This window comes from Nansenia antarctica (genome assembly GCF_963989245.1).
Source record: "Nansenia antarctica genome assembly, chromosome: 8".
Taxonomy (NCBI): domain Eukaryota; kingdom Metazoa; phylum Chordata; class Actinopteri; order Argentiniformes; family Microstomatidae; genus Nansenia; species Nansenia antarctica.
The window spans coordinates 48,208,478-48,224,632 of record NC_137678.1 but is presented as its reverse complement, the minus strand read 5'-3'; the positions used below and the strand labels follow the sequence as shown (position 1 = coordinate 48,224,632).

Sequence of the window (16,155 nt, the reverse complement as noted above, 5' to 3'; positions counted from 1 at the left end):
TCTGTCTCATTCCCCCTCTCTCTCTCTCTCCACACACACACACACACACACGCACACACACACACACACACACACACACACACACACACACACACACACACACACACACACACACACCAGTGGTGTAGTCTAGTGTTTTCTAGTGGGTATACTGTGATTTTTCCTTCCCAGCCTCATAAAATATCGTTCATTTCGGAACGCCATAAAATTAAATCTGCGCTCCCTGTCTAACGTTATATACTGTATATCTAACATTACATGTTATAAGGCTGATCTGTGCATGATAGTGCTGCATTTTGACATATTTCATGTCGCATTTCCCCCCCGTTGAAGGTATATGACGCTATAGTCAGTCCCAACGGTCCAAAAGTCAAGTGCTTCGTAACACAGACGGGGGTGTATCTTATGAATGAAAGTGTGAGTGAAGTTCTGTCACAAAACGCTGTTACGTATCCTCACACATTTTTAAGTGGGTATACGGAAATCCTTGGCCTTTCCTAGTGGGTATATAGGCGTAGTCCTGCGTATCACGTAGACTACACCACTGACACACACACACACACACGGTTGAGTCCAGTACCTCCACCTCCTTCTTCCTGCGCAGGTCAAACAGGATCTTCTCGTGGTCGGCCTGGACCTCCCACTGCAGCTTCTCAGCCTGCTGGGTCAGTACGGCCCCCTGTCTCCTGGCCAACTCCTTCAGCTCCTTATAACTCTCCACCTAACACACACACACACACACACACACACACACACACACACACTCAGCACCCTGCCTCCTGGCCAGCTCCTTCAGCTCCTTGTAACTCTCCACCTACACCACACATTTGAAATGCTTTATTTATGTCCACATAAATGTACACTACCTAAAGGACATGAATACTATCAGTGCGTTGTGACATTATGAAAACATATATTGTTGGTATTTCAAGATCTTGGTTGAAAAGTCTTCCTCTAGGCTATGGTCAAAGGTGCAGCCAACTTCTAGAATGAGCACCTCTCTGTGATTACAGCATCGGGGGTGTTTGATGAAATATTAGAGAACACTTCTGAATCGTCACTACACAGACTGAACATAATAGGCTTTACAGACTGAACATGCTAGGCTTTACAGTGGAGTGTTTGTACAGCGTTGCGGCAGGCCTGAATATGGAAACGACACCCTCTGAAATCAGATCCACGATTCGATCATGCCTACATATGTAGAGCCCTTTATATGCATGACAACCATTGAAGATGTGCTGGGCGGCCTCCTCACACACACACCTGCCCCCCCCCCCTCACCTGCTCCTCCTCCAGCTGCAGACCTGCCTCCCCCGCCCGGGCCTGCCTCTCATACACACACACACACACACACACACACACACACACACCTGCCCCACCCCCTCACCTGCTCCTCCTCCAGCTGCAGGCCTGCCCCCCCCGCCCCCTCCTCCCGGGCCTCCCTCTCGCAGCTCCTCCAGGCCGTCTCCAGCTCCTCCCTCTCCTGGCGGAGCTCCTCCAGGTGGAGCTGCTGGCTGCCTTGCTGCCTGGCGTTCCTCTGCCGCCCCTCCTGCGCCTCCCCAGCCTTCCTCAGGTGGTGGGCCGTGTTCACCCGGGCCTTGATGTACTGGGCCTGCTGCAGGGACAGGCTCTGGTCCTGGGCCCTGGGGGACGACGACCATACATAACTAACTAGCTAACTAACTAACTAACTAGCTAACTACTGCAGGGACAGGCTCTGCTCCTGGGCCCTGGGGGGGGGGGGGGGGGGCATACATAACTAACTAACTAACTAACTAACTAACTAGCTAACTAACTAACTAACTAACTAACTACTGCAGGGACAGGCTCTGCTCCTGGGCGCTGGGGAGGGACAATCATGCAGGATCGCTGGGCGTTAGAAGAGGAGTCTGGGCTAGCTAGCTAACTAACTGACTAACTGACTGACTGACTAACTAACAAACTAACAAACTAAGTAACTAGCTAGCTAATTAACTAACTAACTAACTAGCCGACTGACTGACTGACTAGCTAACAAACAAACAAACAAACAAGCTAGTTACTAGGGATGGGACAGAATAATCGATTATTCGAATAATCATTTCCGAGGGGTCGATGTCGGTTTTTAACATTAGGACCTTAACATTCTTTTCCATTCAAATAAACGCAAATTAACAGACAGAACTAACTAATGTACTAACTAACTAACTGACTGACTGACTAACTAACTAACATACTAACTATCTCTCTCTCTCTCATACACAATCGCACGCACACGCACACACACACACACCGGAACTCCTTCTCGATGGTCTGCAGCTCCCTGGCGAGGCGTCCGTGGTCTTTCTTCTGGGCCTTCACCGCCCCCTCCCAGGCCTCCAGGTCTGCCCTCCCCCCGGCCGCGGCCCCCCCCCGCTGCCCCAGGGCCTCCCCTAGCGCCCGGCTCGCCTGCTCGCTGTGGTACAACTGGAACAGGCTCATCTGCACCCGGCTCTGGCTCTGCTCGTCCACCAGCGCCTGGTACTTCTGGGCCTGGGGGGGGGGAGGGAGGTGGGGAGAGAGGAGGGGAGAGAGGAGGGGAGGAGGGTCAGTCAGTCACGATGTTAGGGTTAGGGTTACAGATACAGAATACTTTATTTATCCCCAAAGGGCAATTCAGTTTCCACAGTTCGTGGCCACAAATACAATGCACGATCACACAACAACACACTCACACACACACACACACACACACACACACACAAACACAAACACACGATCACACAACAACACACACACACACACACACACAAACACAAACACACGATCACACAACAACACACTCACCACTGGAGCTCAGCACCCAGGCCACGGCTCACAAGTGCAAGTTCAACAGTTCAAGTTTAAGAACAGTTCAAGAGACACATAAAAAGTGCATAAGTTTACAATTCAAGTTTACGACTTGCATAAAAGTGCGATAGGATAGAAATCAGCATTTTCATCTAAGCAGGAGTGGGATAATGGTTTATTACTAGGGTGGAGCCATGTGGCCTAAGTCAGTATTTCCCCCCCTTTTTTTCTTTTTAATAAAAGTTGTAAATATGCTTCATGAGTATGGATTATCTCTACTCAATTCATCGCTCAATTGGAAACATTAGCCAAAGTTACCAATGCCGACAACAGTCCTAAAAGCTGATATAGCAGATAGTTGATGCTCATGGTGTAGCATACTGTCCTCTCTCTCCTCTCACCTTCTCCTGAGACACCTGCCTCCTCTCTCACCTCCACCTTCTCCTGAGACACCTGCCTCCTCTCTCACCTCCACCTTCTCCTGAGACACCTGCCTCCTCTCTCACCTCCACCTTCTCCTGAGACACCTGCCTCCTCTCTCACCTCTCACCTTCTCCTGAGACACCTGCCTCCTCTCTCACCTCTCACCTTCTCCTGAGACACCTGCCTCCTCTCTCACCTCTCACCTTCTCCTGAGACACCTGCCTCCTCTCCTCTCACCTTCTCCTGAGACACCTGCCTCCTCTCCTCTCTCACCTCCACCTTCTCCTGAGACACCTGCCTCCTCTCTCACCTCTCACCTTCTCCTGAGACACCTGCCTCCTCTCCTCTCACCTTCTCCTGAGACACCTGCCTCCTCTCTCACCTCTCACCTTCTCCTGAGACACCTGCCTCCTCTCTCACCTCCACCTTCTCCTGAGACACCTGCCTCCTCTCCTCTCACCTTCTCCTAAAACACCTGCCTCCTCTCCTCTCTCACCTCCACCTTCTCCTGAGACACCTGCCTCTCTCACCTCCACCTTCTCCTGAGACACCTGCCTCCTCTCCTCTCTCACCTCCACCTTCTCCTGAGACACCTGCCTCCTCTCCTCTCTCACCTCCACCTTCTCCTGAGACACCTGCCTCCTCTCTCTCCTCTCACCTTCTCCTGAGACACCTGCCTCCACTCCTCTCTCACCTCCACCTTCTCCTGAGACACCTGCCTCCTCTCTCACCTCCACCTTCTCCTGAGACACCTGCTTCCTCTCGTTGATGATGGTCTTCTTCTTCTTGAACTGGAACTGCGTCTCCTCCTTGGCTTCCTGCAGCGCCTGCTTCATCCTGTTGTAGTCCTCCGCCAGGTCCTGCGATTGGCTGATCCTCTCGAACATCTTGGTCCGCTCCTTGGGGTTCTTCATGGTGATGGACTCCACCGCCCCCTGTGTCCCCAGGAGAAAGAGGCATCGTTAACCTTATCAGTATTTATTTTTTCTTTATTAATTAGAATTTTTGAATTTGCCATTTAGCAGACTCTTTTAATCCAAAGCGATTTACAATTAGGGTTGCGAAATTCCCATAAGTTTGCTCACTTCTGTTCATTGTTTTCATTCAATATTATTCAATGCCAAATACCAGAATGAATGACCCCACAACGCAGATGTGTAGCAATCAGGGGCTTCCTCAAATTGTTGCCATGTTCTCAACTCCGCTCGCCATGAACAAACGTTTGAACAAGAAGCAACTGCGTTCCAGACCAACTCCACCTCTGTCACTATGCCTCTCACCTGGAACACCTGATCCTAGCTTTGGTCACTATGCCTCTCACCTGGAACACCTGGTCACTATGTCTCTCACCTGGAACACCTGGTCACTATGTCTCTCACCTGGAACACCTGGTCACTATGTCTCTCACCTGGAACACCTGGTCACTATGTCTCTCACCTGGAACACCTGTCACCTGGTCACTGTGTCTCTCACCTGGAACACCTGATCCTAGCTTTGGTCAATATGCCTCTCACCTGGAACACCTGGTCACTATGTCTCTCACCTGGAACACCTGGTCACTATGTCTCTCACCTGGAACACCTGGTCACTATGTCTCTCACCTGGAACACCTGGTCACTATGTCTCTCACCTGGAACACCTGGTCACTATGTCTCTCACCTGGAACAGCTGGTCACTATGTCTCTCACCTGGAACACCTGGTCACTATGTCTCTCACCTGGAACACCTGGTCACTATGTCTCTCACCTGGAACACCTGGTCACTATGCCTCTCACCTGGAACACCTGGTCACTATGTCTCTCACCTGGAACACCAGGCAGTTGCTGGCCTTGGTCACGATGCCGATCTTCTCCAGCTCCTCTGTGTACTTGGCCAGGGAGACGTGTCTGTCGTTGATACGGTACTCAGACGAGCTCCCTGGGAAACAGGAAAAAAATGTCATGTAGCCGATCACACCGTATGTGACACGTTCTAAAGCTTTGGTCCGCATATGGGCAACCAATCAAAACGCTCAGACTTTTCTTTTGAAACACGGAACTATGTTTCAACGTTGTTGAGAATCACAACACAAACTCGCTAGTCAAGCCAAAATACTGCAACAATGCAATGGATTTGGTTAGTAATCCCCACTGCTACCTAGTTAACTAGAACACTACTCTACATTGTTACTTAGTTAACTACAACACTACTTTACATTGTTAGCAGGCTCACAAAACAAGCTGTGTTAGTTGACTAGCGATGTGTCGTTGATTTTCAACAATGCGGAAATGTATCCCCTTTTTTCGAAAAAGGCGGATCATTACATCGGATCCCGACATGAGGACCAAAGCATTAGAACCTGCAGTGTTTCCTCTACATGCATTTCATCGTGGCGGGCCGCCACGATGGAATTTCCTCCGCCACCATGCAGATTTCTCAAAAAAAAAAAAAAAAAAAGTTCTCCAAAAAAAAAAAAAAAAAAAAAAACATTTTAGCTGATTAAAATATATCTGATCCTAGATCAGCGCTATAATGGATGTTGACTAAAAGTGCACCTAAATCCACGCCCATCTCTCTCTAACCGCTGATCCAAAATCAGATTAATGACATTCAGTTGACGACGTGACACAAGGGCTCCTGATTGGTCTAAATGTGAACTGTGGTATTATTGTTATTGTGTACAGGCCACCGTAGTGACATCCGGGGGGTATTCCATCAACATCGCTAAAGGGAAAATCCAGGTTTAGTCTGATAAATCTCGCGAGAGTTCTTACAAATATCCAGGCATGCTTGAGTGTGTTGTTGACAATCGTTCATGTCCTTCATTAAACGTTTAGCTTTGTCATTTGATACGCCGCCTACGACTACCATCTCTCTGCACTACAGTAAACAGTTAATCAGTAACGTTAGCCGCTTTTGTGCTCATGTAGGCCTACTTCGTATTATATTATAGCTGATGATCTTTGTGTGTGTATGTGACTGTCAGTCACAAGTTTATATTCTGTATATTCATTATTTATTTTTTTTGGCCATCCTCTAGTTTTGGCTGTGATTAGAAAAAAAAAGAAAAAAAAAAAAAAAAAAACGCTGTTTTGAGCGCGCGTGCGCGTTTCATGCGCGTGCACGCGAAAAAATCGCGCGCGCTACGCGCGCGGTCACGGCCACCCGCCACCATTGTAAAAATTCCTGGAGGAAACACTGACCTGTCACAAATGCTATATTGTTACCTAGCTAACGGTATTCCGACTGACAGGTGTCATAACCTAGACGTTAATGTTGATATTCAGACACTTGTCCCAGAGCGTAACTATCATAGCTATGACACAAAAGGAAGGATGCTTTGGCAGCTGGTATGACAGAGAAGGGAGTACGGTCATCTTCTCACATGAAAGTCAGAATCGAGACCCAGAGCAAGTGGATGAGATTGCAACATTGTTGCATAAATTATTTCTCTGATTTGCGTTCTCACAGCCCTTCATGTAAACTAAGTAACATGCGCAATCGAAGCAACAGACGTGGTAGTTGATTGGTCAGAAAAATGTAGAATTGCCCGTTGTCCCGTTCTTATCCAGATCAACACGCGTGCGCTGTTGTTTTCCTATGGACAGCCTCGGGCAGCGTTCTCACCAAAAGCGAGGAAGAGAAGCAAAGTGATGCATGCGTCGTTTGTAACCGGAGTAAAAGATGACACTGTAGAGCTGAATGTGATTAGTACTACTAACGCCTGAACCATGAAATCATTGCAGGAAAATTGCAACTTTTTTTGAATTCTTTCAATTTGAACTATATTGAACATTTTAGAAACATAAAAAATTAAAAATTAAAATCTGGATTTTCATGAATGGGTTTACATAGGAACCAGGGCCTAAATAGCTGCAGTACCACATTTGATACACTTTCTGACATGATTTTTTACTACAAAATACATCATGAAATATAAAGTAATTATGAGTTGCTTCAAACAAGTATGACATAGTCATAAATGTCAAGTAGTAACTAGTTTAGTAGTTTAGTAACTACCGAACTAGTAAATACAAGTAGATGAATGAATGAATGGTCTTTATTGTCATTAATATAGTACAGGTACCATACAACGACATTTGGGAGGGGGGGCTCCCCTGGTGCTAGGAAAAAAATACTAAAAACAAGAGGGAAACGATTTTTTCCTCCTGAAGTCCACGATGATTTCCTGGGTCTTTGACTGGTTCAGCAAGATGCTGGATATTAGTAAGAAATGTGATATTCTTACCTTAATCGTTGCTAAAATAGCAAAGAATGGGGATAGAAAACGTTCTGGGCTTGTTTACCATTTTCACTTGCACTAAAGCGCTCTTTATCCTGGAAACCATGTTGTACGCAATTAGATAGACCTATTCTGCCATCCGGTGGATGTTTTCGCTGTACTGCGTTCAACTGTTCAGTGTTCACCCATTTTGAGGTCCGAAAAACTCGTCCCAAAAATGTATCACGTATACGTATAGGGTATAGGGTTAAACGTAGTATATAGACATGATACCATAACGCATACCACCATTTTACTATACCAACGAATTATTACAGGGTTCCCACACCTCCTGAAACATCACATTCAAGCACCTTTCAAGGACTTTCAAGACTCAATTCCCTCAAATTCAAGGACCCAACACGGCATAGTTTGAGACAGATCTAAATGAGAATTGATATAATAGGAACTATCCGCTCACAGACAACAATTAAAAAGAGAGGCTTGAATGTGTGAACACTAGATGGTCTCTTGCCTTCTCTACTACAGCACAGCTAAACAATAATATATTGTGAAATATGTGTAAAGTTACTGTGTTAAGTTAAGCCATATCTACTATAATTACGTACTTTTTTGGGGGGAGAGAGAGAGAGAGAGAGATAGAGAGGGGGGGGGGGGGATTCAAGCACTTTCAAAGACCCATGTCTATTTTCAAAAACTTTGAAGACCTTGATTTCTTTTTCTCAAATTCACAAACTTTCAAGGATTTCAAGGACACACACACACACACACACACACACACACACACACACACACACACACACACACACACACACACACACACACACACACACACACACACACACACACACACACACACACACACACACACACACACACACACACACACACACACACACACACACACACACACACACACACACACACACACACACACACACACACACACACACACACACACACACACACACACACACACACACACACACACACACACACACACACACACACACACACACACACACACACACACACACACACACACACACACACACACACACACACACACACACACACACACACACACACACACACACACACACACACACACACTCACCTATGATGCTCCTGGTGAAGGCTCGCTCCTCCCCGTCGTCGTGGCAGTAGCGCATCGTGACGCTGGCGGTGTCGGAGACGGGCCGGCCGGTGTTTGCGCCGTGGATCAGGTCCCGCGTGTGCTTCACGCGCAGCGCGGCCGCGCGCTCCCCCATGGCGAAGCTCAGGGCGTCCATGACGTTAGACTTACCTGAGGAGAGATGACGGGGCAGCATTTCATGGCTGCGTTCGTAAATTCGCTCTGGAATCTGATCAGCACTCATGGAATGCCTCTTATCCAATCAAATGACTTGGTCCCTTTATGACGTTGAGCCCAGTTGTGCGCTCCGGCGCTCTCAGAGAGAATTTACGAACGCACGCAGCCCATATAACACACAACCTTCTCACTCTTTCTCTCACACACACAAACACAAACACACACACACACACACACAACCTCCTCACTCTTTCTCTCACACACACAAACACAAACACACACACACACACACACACACACACACAACCTCCTCACTCTTTCTCTCACACACACAAACACACACACGCACACACACACACCCTCCTCACTCTTTCTCTCTCACACACACACACACACACACACCCTCCTCACTCTTTCTCTCACACACACAAACACACACACACACACACACACACACACACACACACACACACACACACACACACAGCTAGACCCCCAGTGCAGTGCTAGCTATGAGCTAGCTAGCTAGCCTAAACTCTTCCTAAGTTAAACTTACCAGAACCATTGGGCCCGATAATGGAGTTAAACCTCTTGAAAGGACCGATGACTTGCTTCCCTCTCCAAGACTTAAAGTTTTCGACCTCTAACTGCTTCAGATAAGCCACTTCTAACTGCTTCAGATAAGCCATTTCGTGCGTTTGAAATGTACAAGAACAGAAGAAAGAAAGAAAAGGTTTCTCGGAGCTTTGCGTGTTTAGGCGGGAAAGCACGTCCACGTGCACGTCCGCGTGCACGTCCAAAGCGACGTCCACGGTTGCCAGGTGGGATCGACAATTTCCAGCCTAACCACAGTCTAAAAACCGCTAAATCAAAACCTATGGTCAGAAAACCGCTATTGACTATTGGGCAGCTGTCCATCTCCTGCCCCTAAACTGTATGTCTGTTGCCAATGATGTTTGTAAAATAAAATTTAAAAAAACCTGAATTCCTGAATTGTATGTAGCTACTAGGGTATGTTTTAACTTCATACATTTTGTAACTTTCAGGCACTGACATTTTGATACCGCCTAAGTGCAATTTATCCAGCCCAAACCTATAATAATAATAATAATAATAATAATAATAATAATAATAATAATAATAATAATAATAATAAATGCGATTTATCCAGCCCAACCTAAATGCCATTTATCCAGCTCAGTGTTATCAAAAGTAGCCCATTCGGCGGTAATCCGCCCCATCTGGCAACCCTGAACACCGTTCTAATCAACAGGTATCACGTGGTCAGATCGGTACTGCAGAGCAACGCATCCGGGTACTTTCCCCTCCCGTAATGTCCACGCCCCTTTTTGGGTGATAGAAGAGTAGAAGTTTGACTGGCGGTCAATGGGAATTTCTGGTCTTTGCTCCTTTAATCCGATAAAAAGAAAACCGTAGTGCTTTTTAGATATTAGGAGCACAAATCCGATGGCCAGTTAGGCAAACTATTATATAGTGTCGTTGCCGATCAATGATCGACGTCGTTATATGGAGAAAATTAATGAAATAGGGGTTGATTCATCAGAGGAGTCATACGTCATCTCCCTGTCATCTGGGATTTGTAGTTCTTCATTTGATTTGCCGTGGTCCTAACGTCTTCACATCCAGTCCCCCCAACAGCGTTTGCTTTCGTTTCTTCTTTGAACATTTATCTCCCATGATTACAATACAAATATCATGCACAGTAACACTAGTCGATAGCCGTTATGGGTGAAGGGTTAGTAGGTACTAAGTAGTACCTTACACAAAAATAAAAAAATACAGGGTGTGGGCTATGATACACAACTTATTGTGAGAGTCACCTTAAACCAGTGGTGTAGTCTAGGTGATACGCAGGACTACACCGTATACCCACTAGGAAAGGCCAGGGATTTCCGTATACCCACTTAAAAATGTGCGAGGATACGTGACAGCGTTTTGTGACAGAACATTCACACTTTCATTCATAAAATTCACCCTGTCTGTGTTACGAAGCACTTGACTTTTGGACCATTGGGACTGACTATAGCGTCACACACCATCAACGGGTGGAAATGCGACATGAAATATGTCAAAATGCAGCACTATCATGCACAGATCAACATTATAACCTTGTAATGTTATGTTATGTTATGTAATGCTAGATATATAACGTTAGACAGGGAGCGCAGATTTATTTTTATGGCGTTCCAAAATGAACGATATGAGGCTGGGAGGGAAAAATCACAATATACCCACTAGACAAAACTAGACTACACCACTGCCTTAAACTTCACCATGACCTAAACCCCGGGAAAAAACAAGGTTATTGGTGCCACTGAACAACTTCAGGCTGGGATATGCTGTCCTCATGACAAACTGCTGGAGATATACTGCCGGACTAATAATCAATGTATCTGTTATCTATGTACAGTAGATGCTCATAAAGGCCATGGTACAGTCTCAGCTGCAGCAGAGAAACAGGTAGAGACCCAGGTTACCTATCTTATCTTCTATGCTACAGTATATGGCTGGTTGCCTAGAAACAGATGAAGTCTACTTCTTCACTAGAAAGTATGATCACTGGAAATTCTTCCCGGAAATTCAGATTTAGTCAGCAACTTTGTTTAATTTTTCTTTTTAGTGTATTAACTTTCTTTACAGTTTGTTCTAACTCAGGGCAGGGCTATGTCTGTTTGCAGAATGTTGTATCAAGTAGACGTCAAATATTCCAACATAAAAAACAGCTCAACAAGTCTATAATATCGATATTGGCTCCTGTGGTTGCTGCTGGACTATATTCCAGTGCAGGTCTCGAGGTCTAGACAGATGACTGTTGATGAAGCGTCAGAAGCGCCTGCGCTTTAGTGAAATGACATCATCACAGGTGTGTTGTCTTTAACTTACATATGCGCTGGTGTAGTGCAGTTTGAATAATAATATTGAATCAATATAATCACAAACACACTCACACACACACACACACACACACAGACTCACACACACACACACACACACACACACACACACAAAACAATATAAGCAAGCACTCAAGTTGAGGGGATGGCATCCCCCCTGAAATAAAAACAGTAAAAATCATCCCCCTTCGAAAACTGTCATCCCCCCTTTCCATCCCTTATGTCATTTTATCAATGAACGTGGTATTACTGCTATTTCAACATTTAGTTTTGCGCATATTGAGTAAAATACTGTGGGCGAGGGGGGGGGGGGGCACGCACACATGCAATGACATTTTTACCAAGTCACTGACACTGAATTCACTGACGCTGTGGGGAATGGGGATGCTAAAATTGTCCCCATATGATAAAATCCACCATCCCCCCTGATTTTCTTTTACAACTTGAGTACTGAATATAAGTAATTCAAAAGACGTATTACTTGCAGTATTCTATTCAACAGGTAGAGGGTAAAATAGTGCTTACTCTTTTAACCCCGGAGAAGCGGCTGAGGGACTGCTGCATTGTGCCATGCTAGGGGCACTGTGTGTTAGGTCCCAAGTCTGTGACTGTTCCACACTATATTGACGAAGAACACTGCACTGCAGCCAGTGACTGTTGTACCAGTTCAACCAGAACGACCACACATTCAATGTTGAGGCACATTTGCGTCGATCTCAGCTCTACATTTAATCTTGTTCAAAACTCAAAATTGATATAATTGCTACTTTGTGTATAGACTGTTGGCAAAATGGGAGCAGCTAAAATGTTTGTAGAGGAGGACCAATTCAGATGCCCGATTTGTCTGGATCGATTGAAGGATCCGGTGACCCTTACCTGTGGACACAGCTAGTGTATGGACACAGCTACTGTCTGGACACAGCTCCTGTATGGTCACAGCTACTGTATGGACACAGCTACTGTATGGACACAGCTAGTGTATGGACACAACTACTGTATGGACACAGCTAGTGTATGGACCAGCTACTGTATGGACACAGCTAGTGTATGGACCAGCTACTGTATGGACACAGCTAGTGTATGGACACAGCTACTGTATGGACACAGCTAGTGTATGGACACAGCTAGTGTGTGGACACAGCTAGTGTATGGACCAGCTACTGTATGGACACAGCTACTGTGTGGACACAGCTAGTGTATGGACACAGCTACTGTATGGACACAGCTACTGTATGGACACAGCTACTGTATGGACACAGCTAGTGTATGGACACAGCTACTGTATGGACACAGCTAGTGTATGGACACAGCTACTGTATGGACACAGCTACTGTATGGACACAGCTAGTGTATTGACACAGCTACTGTATGGACACAGGTAGTGTATGGACACAGCTAGTGTGTGGACACAGCTAGTGTATGGACCAGCTACTGTGTGGACACAGCTAGTGTATGGACACAGCTACTGTATGGACACAGCTACTGTATGTACACAGCTAGTGTATGGACACAGCTACTGTATGGACACAGCTACTGTGTGGACACAGCTACTGTATGGACACAGCTACTGTATGGACACAGCTACTGTGTGGACACAGCTAGGACACAGCTACTGTGTGGACACAGCTAGGGTCTGGACACAGCTAGTGTATGGACACAGATACTGTATGGACACAGCTACTGTATGGACACAGCTACTGTATGGACACAGCTAGTGTATGGACAGATACTGTATGGACACAGCTAGTGTATGGACCAGCTACTGTATGGACACAGCTACTGTGTGGACACAGCTAGTGTATGGACCAGCTACTGTATGGACACAGATACTGTATGGACACAGCTAGTGTATGGACACAGCTACTGTGTGGACACAGCTACTGTATGGACACAGCTAGTGTATGGACACAGCTACTGTGTGGACACAGCTACTGTATGGACACAGCTAGTGTATGGACACAGCTAGTGTATGGACACAGCTAGTGTGTGGACACAGCTAGTGTATGGACCAGCTACTGTATGGACACAGCTACTGTATGGACACAGCTAGTGTATGGACCAGCTACTGTATGGACACAGCTACTGTGTGGACACAGCTAGTGTATGGACACAGCTACTGTATGGACACAGCTACTGTATGGACACAGCTAGTGTATGGACACAGCTAGTGTATGGACACAGCTACTGTGTGGACACAGATACTGTATGGACACTCTACTGTATGGACACAGCTACTGTATGTACACAGCTAGTGTATGGACACAGCTACTGTATGGACACAGCTAGTGTATGGACAGATACTGTATGGACACAGCTAGTGTATGGACACAGCTAGTGTATGGACACAGCTAGTGTGTGGACACAGCTAGTGTATGGACCAGCTTGGTCATTTTTTTTATACGGTGCCTTTTGGACTTCATAACTTGTGAAAAATAAATGATTGATTTACCTATATTTTAATGTTCTATTATATAAAGGACATATCTAACTTGCTGAAAAACATAGTGGTCGAGCTCAGGCACCTAAATTGTATTATATTTAGATATATTAACAACATGTGTCACATGGAATATGTCCACCCTGTTATGGACATAGACATAATTGTTTCATTGTGTTTTCAGTGCATGATTGCTATTAAAATACATTTTTTATAGGAATTGTATGTCCCTCACTCTAATCACATTTTTTTTTTTTACAATGAAATTATTTTTAACAGCATATATTGAGAAAAACAAGTGCACATTATGAGAAAGGGACATATTCTTCTACTTTCTTTCTTAATTAAAGTGAATTATGATAAGAATTACTCAAAGTTTTTAACATGTGTAATCAACCCATTCCATATCTTTATGTAACTATAAATATACACTTGCTATTTGGTCATTTAATTAAACGAGATAAAAATACCAACATAACAGGGTGGACAGAGGTCTAACAGGGTGGACACAGTAGCATAACAGGGTGGACAAAACAAACAAATTCCAAAACCCCAATGTGATTTAATGAATTGTATTAATTCTAACATGAATAAAATTGGTTTATAATGGACCAAGGAAGAACTGGAAGAACACAAAAAGGAAAATAACTTTGTTTGTGTGTGTGTGTGTGTGTGTGTGTGTGTGTGTGTGTGTGTGTGTGTATGAGTGTGTTTGCGCGTGCATGCATGTATGTGATAGACTCCTCATTACAAGCTCTGACATGGGGCTCCCACTAGTGTAAAAGGAGCAGACCAAAGTCCAGCCCCAGCTCCAGACCCCTAACACATTTCTAGTTGTCTTCTAGATATTTCCATGTGGATTTCTCCAGTTGGAAAGAACGCTTGTTGAGTGCCTGTGGCTCGGGTATGAGACACAGAAGTTGGTCATCTGCATACCAGCTGACATCTTCACGTGGTTTTGGACAGAAATATTTGTTCACCCCATTGCGATGCATGCACTTCACTCGAATGCTATTCTCCTCCACATCCATGATAATACCGGGGTACACGTCATTGTCATACTTGACAACACACCACTCTCCAATGTACTTGCTGTCAACTGCCTCTGGTCGCCATGAGGTCTCTCTCTTCTGCGTTGGGGGTGTCACTGGAACTCCATCCAGAGTAGTAACTTTAAGCTCGAAGCAGGCGCAATCCAGTCGACCATCCTTCCTCTGACAGAAACAACTGATGTCCCTATACTTGATTTGCCCAGGTAAGAGGCTGATTACCTGGTGCATCCTCATTGTGCCCTTAACAGGAGTCAGAGCAGGGACTTGAGGCGAGAAGAAATTATATACAGTAGTATGAGACATAATATTCAAAATATTCTACCAATCACAACAACAATCAATCTATAGAGAGCCACTAAAGACTGAGAACTGACAACAAAGCAGGCTGTGTGTGTGCATGCATCTTTACCTTTGTCATTGCTTCAACTTCATCTTCACTGACAAAGAAGAGCTCCACTGTCGATTCCAGTCCCCTCAGTTTCTGGAATAGAGTGAAGGCATCTGGAACATCATCTCCCAAGCGCACAATCCTGTCAGCTGACCGCTTCAGTGTCCCTCCGATGCCATCTGGAGCTCCTTTGCCATGGCTGGCCTCAAAGAAGTTCCAAGACAGGTCTTTAAAACCATGCCTGAATGGCAAAGTGGACAGGAGGTAGAAGTTGCCCTTCTGTTTGTACTGTGTTGCTGGGCCATCACTGAAGAAGTGAAGCCTTTCCACCTTAGGGAACTTGGTCTTCACCATCTCCAGGAGAGGCTCCAGGTGCGCCCAGATCGCTGGTGGGTCATGCCTCCGTGAGGGCGAGATCGAACAGAATGACACTGGTGTCTGTTCAGTGGTGTACAGTACACCAGTGTGCAGTGTTGCTTGTTGGTGGGATCCCCCAAAATGTACAGACTGTATCTCATTGTGATATTTGCAGGAGTAATTCTCACTAAAGTCAATGTGTATTAGGCACTCGTTCTCTTGGAGGCTTTCTCGTAAC

General features: G+C 45.5%; 1 pseudogene across 1 annotated transcript in view; it reads right to left on the bottom strand.

The window, feature by feature from the left end:
- Positions 1 to 9,457, bottom strand: part of LOC308164326 (structural maintenance of chromosomes protein 1B-like) — a 37,744-nt pseudogene extending 28,287 nt beyond the window's left edge. The window contains exons 1-7 of the transcript in view: positions 9,325 to 9,457; positions 8,574 to 8,762; positions 5,039 to 5,151; positions 3,966 to 4,169; positions 2,276 to 2,514; positions 1,442 to 1,646; positions 581 to 721 (exon numbers count right to left, since the gene is read on the bottom strand). The product of the transcript in view is annotated as a structural maintenance of chromosomes protein 1B-like (transcript). The remainder of the gene's footprint in view (positions 1 to 580; positions 722 to 1,441; positions 1,647 to 2,275; positions 2,515 to 3,965; positions 4,170 to 5,038; positions 5,152 to 8,573; positions 8,763 to 9,324) is intronic.
- Between the last annotated feature and the right edge of the window lie 6,698 nt (positions 9,458 to 16,155).